General features: G+C 39.7%; 1 long non-coding RNA gene across 2 annotated transcripts; it reads right to left on the reverse strand.

Moving 5' to 3' along the window:
- Positions 1-3,492: 3,492 nt before the first annotated feature.
- Positions 3,493-7,612, reverse strand: LOC145555143 (uncharacterized). Of its 2 annotated transcripts, XR_014091231.1 has the most exons (5): positions 4,527-7,612; positions 4,322-4,454; positions 4,170-4,244; positions 3,982-4,078; positions 3,493-3,800 (listed from the first exon to the last, which is right to left on the reverse strand). It is a non-coding gene; the product is annotated as an uncharacterized LOC145555143 (long non-coding RNA). The 2 variants fall into 2 exon arrangements; XR_014091230.1 differs by having other exon boundaries at positions 4,322-7,612.
- Between the last annotated feature and the right edge of the window lie 216 nt (positions 7,613-7,828).

Below are 7,828 nucleotides of genomic sequence, written 5' to 3' on the forward strand. Positions count from 1 at the left end.
ATCACTACATTTTGTAGGAAAAATTTCCAATTTTCCCTTGCCACTCACAAACATTTCTTTTAACAAATTATGAACTATGTTGCACCATATTTCAAAAAGTTATCAGTTATGTAATGTTAAAGAAAAATCAACTTACATGTTTTTAAATAAATCTTATCACATTTTGAACTCATGACTGTAGCATTTTTAACAAAATTATAACTTATATGTAATGAACACACTTTTAAATTGTACACAATTCCTCAATATTTTAATTGAACTTTGCCATGACACTGCCATGTTGCCACTGACATCTGGTATTGGTATCCTTATTAGTGAGAAGACTGGCATTGCATGCTGTTCACCAGTACTCCATAATCTGGTGTGTAACTTGAAACTGCAACCGTGAGTGCATCTTTCAGATGTGCATCAGTGAGACATGTTCTGTGTTTGTTCTTGATGAAGTTCATGTCAGAAAACACTGATTCACAGAGATCGGTTGAACCAAACAAGCTGGTAACCTTCATAGCTGCTGTGCATACACCACTGCACCATCAATTTTACTTTGCTTTCCACACCAGAGGGATCTAGTTTTAAATTGTATGTTTTGGTTTTTTAACTGTATGTTTTAATATTTTTAATAATATTGTGTTTTAATTTACAGCACTTTGTATCAGCTGTGGTTGTTTTAAAGTGCTTTGTAAATAAAGTTGGTTTGGTTTGGTTTGATTCCACTTAATTTACAGGGCTAAGTGGAATCAAGTTATAATGTAGCTGTCACATTCAGTCTTCAGTTGTTTCAGTGGCTACCTGTATTAGCTGTGTGCAAGATTTCCTGCTGTGTTGCCCGTACTGGACTGTGTTTGAGCTTCTCTTTATTAAATTATAATAAACATCATCATCATCACCTGGGTCTCAGTGTTCATCCTCACCACCAACAACCACAAATCATGGCAGTTTAAGTTTTGGGAGAATGTTTGTGCATCTGAACAGCTTTATTGATACTTTATCTTTTCACTTGTGTTGACATTAGCTACATTATGTTTACAGCAGTGCTCCCTGCTGCAGCCTGCAACATCTCATGCAGATTGGCCAATGTATAGAGGAGATACAGCTATTTCATTAATCAAAAGGGTGCAGTGGAGTCAAGTTATAATCTAATCTTTAGAGGTCCAACAGAGTCGATCATAGAAAATCTGGTGCAAATCACATGAAGCCTGGTTGATTTAGAGTCGATTGTAGACATGGCTGGCATTGCTATTTGCTAATAAGGCATGCCCACATGCTTCAGCTAGCAGTCAACATACACAGAGTTCATCATCATGTCATTTTATATCAATTTGCACATCATAGAACCCATTTGATTGAGAGTAAAAGAAAGACTTCCTGCAGACAAAAACAGGTGACTTCCTGTTGGAGGGGGGCATGGCTAAGGTGATGTCATCATATGACCTTGTGAATGTGATCAAGGCTGGCCAATAATGAGACATGGAAAGTCTGATGAAGTTGTCACTTTTCCTGTAGAAGTTATTGCATTTCAGTATTTCATGGCACAAAGCCAAAGTTTGACACTTAGCCACGCCCACATGCTTTGATGTACGAGAATTTTTTTGATAACTTTTCATCTTCAATGTCTTAAGTGTGTGCTGAGCGAGTTTGAAGTCTGTATCTCAAAAGCTTTAGGAGGAGTTCGATCAGATGCGACGTCTATAAAAAACAGGAAATGGCGGCTTTGATCCAAAATGGCCGACTTCCTGTTGGGTTTGGACGATGGCTCCAAGAGACTTTTTTGTACATCCTGACAAGATATACATGTGTATCAAGTTTCATAATTCTAGGTTAAAGCATGGCTTGGGGCTGATGATTTAAAATATTCTAGAGGGCGCTGTTGAGACATCAGGCCACGCCCACCAAATATTGCAATGGATTACTGTCCGGAGTTGGATCAGGATCCATCTCAGTGAGTTTGGTGCAACTGGACTCAAAATTGTGGAATACAGAGCCAAACGTACGGACAGGTATATTCGCCACGCCGCCACGCCCACCTGCTGCATCCAAACCAAACGGGGTTGGACACTCTGACACACCAACATGTCTTCTGTTTGTGGACACAGTTTCATTTTGATTATGTTAAAGAGGTCAGATAGGGACCGATCACAATAAAACATGACACTTCCTGTTCTAAGGGGGCGTGGCTTAGGTAATCTCAAAATTTCACAACTGGGTGTCGTAGGTCATCCAAAGGTGATCACACACAGAAAGTTTGGTGGCTCTATGAGTTTCTTTGTAGGAGATATAATTGCTGATTATTTTATGGTGAGTCAGTGAACTTTGACCCCTGGTATCACCCCTTCAGCATGCACGAAAACTCACCGTTTTGATAACTTTTAATCGGGCATGCCTTATGAACCAACTGACAAAGTTTGAAGCCGTTCCATCAAAAGCCCTAGGAGGAGTTCGATCAAATGCGACGTGTGTAAACGGCCAAAATGGGGTCAAAATCGGAACTTCAATCCAAAATGGCCGACTTCCTAGGATAATTGCACTATGACATTAATTGTAAATTCTGAGTGTCTTGGGGAGCTCTACAACTGTAGCGAATTTCAAGTCTCTACGATAAAGTAAGTGAATAGGAAAGGGTCTTTTGAAAATTTCTAGGGGGCGCTGTTGAGCCATTTTTTATGCGATTTTTGCGTAGACCTTAAAATACGTAAATTTTTCACAGTCTCTATGGGCCCACCAATTTTGGTGAGTTTTTGAATATGTTAAAGCCCCCAAAAAGGCAATTCATTTGAGGCGAGAAAAATAAAAAAAAAAAAAAAATAATAAACATTCGAAAAACAATAGGCCTTCGCAGCGCTTAGCTGCTCGGGCCTAATAATAAACATTCGAAAAACAATAGGCCTTCGCAGCGCTTAGCTGCTCGGGCCTAATAATAAACATTCGAAAAACAATAGGCCTTCGCAGCGCTTAGCTGCTCGGGCCTAAAAATGAAAAACAATAGGCCTTCGCAGCGCTTAGCTGCTCGGGCCTAAAAATGAGTGGAAACAGTAAACCAGAAATATTTGAAAGAGTAAAAAAGAGCAAAAACTAAAGTAAAAAGGGTCACAAGAAGCAGAAATGTTTGATATATGAATTTATAAAATTGATTAAAGATTGTAGAAGATCTTAAAAGATAGTAAAACCAGTGGAACCAGAAGGAAAACAGAAAAGTAGACAAGCAGAATGCATAGACACAGATAAAAACAGCACAAGAAGAAAATACATTGAAAGAATAGGAGAAAGTGTGACAAGGTTGTACTCCAGAGGAGTTTAACAGAAAACAGTAAATCCTGTAACAATGATAGTAATAATTCCATAAAGTAGACACTAGTGGCTACATTTTAAAGCATAAAATATTTCTCTACAGTGAAATATGTATGAACAGCATAATTTTGTTTGTCAAACAGCAGAAAAAGTTCAAAAACGGCAGTTACTAGAGTGTACACTCTAGTAACTGCTATAATAGACTCTTTAACCCAACATGTGGAAACCTGATTAAAAAAAAACACATTTGTACGTAAACATGATGTAAATCTGCAAATCTACAGAGATTTTAGCAGAATGAAATGAGCTTAATTACAAATTTGTCAAAACTGTGTATAGTTCACATTTACATGGTTGTTGTGAAGATGATTCTGGTGATGCAAGTTAAAATAATAATAAAATCAGTCACTGTGAAGATATAAATGTTCACATTCGATGGGGTCTTTCTGATTGCCGCTGCAGCTTCCTTTAACCTGCTCAGTGTTTGCAACATCATTGGACAGATGGGTGCAGATCTTCAGGAAAAAAGTGAGACACTTTAACCCTCTGAGCAAACAGTTCAAGTTTCTTACTTCTTCCTACTTCTTTTCAAACATGTTAAGATAACTGTGGTCCAAAAATATCTGTCTTTTGGATGTCTTGTTCCTGCGCATGATTTTATACTGTAATATTCAAAATAAATCAATAAATGGAAACCTCAGTCCTCGTCACAGGTGTCCTGGAATGCTGACTTTTGTATCGTGTCATCTGTCACAACGCGTTTTGCTGTCGTATCACGCTAACATGACGGCCACTAAAGATGAAAAAATAAATACGACAGTCAGCTGGACAAAGATTGTAGTTATTTCTCAGTTAGTTGAACAGAAGCAATATTGAGTTCTCACCAGAGTCGGCTGCACCTCATCTCTGCTGGTGAAAGGGATGCCTTGGGGATACCAGACATGCATGGGAAAGTCCTCCTGAGAAACCAAGAGAAAACATGTGTTGCAATGACCTATAAACGGTAAACGTCCTATGACACATGATAGGTAGTTACCTTCAACCTTGCTGCAGGAGACACAGTGTCTTGTAAGTGAAGTTTCATGAACAGATGTTAAGTTCATGTTTAGCTGTGAGAGTCTCAGCTTGATTGGAGTGGATGGCCGAGCTACAACTTAAGACACTTTAATCTGTAATGCAAAGAGATTTATCATGAGTAACAATAGCATTCTCGGAGAAAAGAAGTGAACATTTACACTTACAAATCAAATAGCTCCACTTCAGCCACAGCAGTAGGATATCCCTTGACTGATGCAGCAAGAGGAGATGTCTCTGAGTGCTCAAGCTGGAGAACATGTTTCTGTGTAAGGAAGTTCTTTTTTTCCCTCGGTGGTCATCACTGCTCAGTTGTGAGCTGAAAGGATGCATTTCACCCTGTGCCTTCAATAACGACTGTCATGTTAGGATGCAGTAGGATCTTCTGTTTTGGTCGAGTGTGAACTGGAGGAGATGTTGAAGCTTGCAGTCGTTTTTCAGGTGGTGTTAACTGATGTTGAGACTAAAATGTTCCTAGTCAAAGCCCCCCACCCACCTACCCACCCACTATGCCTAAACCCTTCCTAAACTCCCATTTTTCAGCCCGAGGGGGCATCAGCTGGCATATGTTATTGGTTCATGAGGAAGCCTGTGTTACACACAGACCTCCTGGTGAATTTTTTTTGTGATCTACTGTAGCAGCTTGTTTAGAACTGCTGAAAGAGTTGTGGTTTGTACACTTATCAATATAAATGCACAAGCCACAACTTCTTTAAAGTTTTTATGAATTTGAATTTTACATTAATCATATCCTATACTACATACTATATATATTTATATTATATTAAAGTATCAAGTCTAAATGAGCAGACTTATTTAGGTTTAATCAAATGATTAGATTTTGTGACAAAAGCCTCATATATATAACTTTAATAGTTTCTACCGCAAAGTTTATCACTGGAAAAATTGCAATATTCTTAAAACATAAACTGTTTGGATTCTTAATATTTAAAAAAAATGCATAACTCTTATTGGCTGAATAATGTAATGATTTGAAGAAATATAATTAGGAATGCTGTTGTGTAAGACATTTTAAGAGGAAATACAGTCATTTTAAAAAATTTTACCTTTGGCATGCTTTTACTCACAGACCTCTGATGATTCGGTTGTGGACAGGACACAGAACACAGGATCATGGTAACTGTAGTATGTTCTCATCACACCTGAATGTAAAGATTTCTGTGGCTGAGAAATGAAAATTAGATCAAGCAATGTGTTTTTCTCTGTGGTAGCAGAAGTGATCAACTGAACATATCCCCGAGACTGAAACAGCTCCAGAATTTGCCCTGGTGAACTGTGTACCTGATTCTCGTTGAAATCTCCACATACAATGACAGGGTGACAGTCCAACATCTCCAGTGCATCCAGAAGGCTTACCAGATTTTCCAGGAACGGTCTCAGGCTGTAGTCGGGAGGTCGGTACACAGCTGCAATCACTGCCCTGAATGGAGACTCAACCTTCAAAGCCACAAATTCAAGATCAGTCACATTTTGCAAATATTTTCTTTCATTAACCTTAATATGGTTTCTCACATAAACAGCCACACCACCTCCACTTTTGGAAGCCATTTGGGGAAAATTTGAGTATGACACATGTCTGTTTCGTTTGAACATATTGTAGCCATCCAGATGCAGATTGTCGTAAACAAAAGATCCTTTTAGGTGAGTTTCAGTCAGACATAGCACATCTGCCAGACACAGTTCGTGATGTTTTCTTATGTCACAGATGTGAGATGGGAGTCCCTCGGTGTTATGCGAAACAATTACCAGTGTTTCTGGCCTGTTTAAAGTTTCTTTCACCTGAAGAAGAGGCATCATGTCATCTACGCTGGCTTGTCTCATGGTCTGAAGAGCTGCATTGACTTGAGGATTGGCAAATATTTTTTTTTCGTCGAAATCCAGTAGGTAGAGTCCACTGAGAGACGTTACCCTGCTGAGAGCTACGTATGCCATACCTGGTTCAAAGATTTTCTTCAAAGACACCACAGCTGCATTTGTTGTTAGGCCTTGGGTTTTGTGAATAGTACAAGCAAAAGCCAGTTTCACAGGAAACTGTCTACGTACCACTCCATTTAGCTTCAGATTCTCCTCCGCTCTCTCGATGTAAACAAGATTGGCAGTCTCTGAAGGTCCACTTTGGTTTCTGGTCCCACTTGTCTGATTATCCATTGTCAGGCCCAGCTTACTGATGCTGTGATCATCAGTGTCAGAAGTTACAACGGCTGTTAGGACACCAAATGCACCATTAACTAGTCCATTTTGAACATCGATATTTCTGGTGAGCATGACCTGAGCTCCAACGGCAACTTTCAAAGTGTCTGCTAAATCATTTCTACCTCCCTTGCATGGTCTTTCTTTGCGTGCCATTCTGCCTGTTCGTGGATCCTTTTGGAAGTCATCTGCGTCGATGGTGATGATGTTGGAATGTAACAAGTTCAGAGTTGCCAAATTGTGTTCATCCACCAACTTATTGGTTGCAAAAATGTGCAAAACGTCAGCAGGGCAAAGACTTGGTTCTGTGATGGCTTGTGATAACAAATCTCTGTCAGCCTGAGACAATTCATCAGTTTTTCCTTTCACCCGAATTCTGTTCAGCATCTCTGCAAACGCAATATCATCTTTTTGCCTCATAATCTCAGTTAGAGAGGTCATTTGAAAATGTTCCTGCCACAAGTCAATATCCGCTGGGTCGTGAACACAAAGAGGTGTAGATTGGCGAATTGGTTTCAGCTGAGCGTAATCGCCGAGCACCAATACAGATACATCTCCAAATGGTTTATGACTTCCTTTGATTTGTTTGAGCCGTGCATCCACATAAGCAAAGAGGGGCTTAGAAACCATTGAGATCTCATCAATGATCAAGATTTGAACGTTGAATAGTTCTGACCTGATTTCATCCAACTGATTGCCAAGACCTTGAATTGGAGGTTTTAACGACCTTGGAAGTTTAAACAAAGAGTGCAGTGTTGTTCCACCGATGTTGAAAGCTGCCGTTCCAGTGAAAGAAGTGAGCAGAACAGTTGGAGCAGAAATATCAGCATCCTCTGAGAAGCGTGGCAGCCTGCTGAGTATTTTGCGTGCCTCTGAGTAAATGCATCGAATCAGATGCGACTTTCCAGTACCTGCCCCACCATTTACGTAAAGAAAAAATGGCTCTGGTTTCAGACCGCACACAAGTTTAAGGCAGAAGTCTCTGATGGCATAGAAGATACAGGCCTGCTTCTGGTTCAGGTTCTGATACATTTGTCTCAGCAAAGTCACCATTAGTGCTTGCCTTCTCTGAACTTACAAACCTGCAGGTAGCAGCGAAATCAGCCAAACACATTTCCTCATATTCGGGTATTTCAGGCCTTGCTTTGTACTTATCCGTCAAACTGGTCATCCATATATTGCAGGAATCCGATGGGATATCCTCCAAGAAAGACAGTGGCTGACTCATCTTTACAGGATTATCGTCTGTGGGTATGAA

Source organism: Poecilia reticulata, chromosome 15 (assembly GCF_904066995.2).
Source record: "Poecilia reticulata chromosome 15, P_reticulata-male-v2, whole genome shotgun sequence".
Lineage (NCBI taxonomy): Eukaryota > Metazoa > Chordata > Actinopteri > Cyprinodontiformes > Poeciliidae > Poecilia > Poecilia reticulata.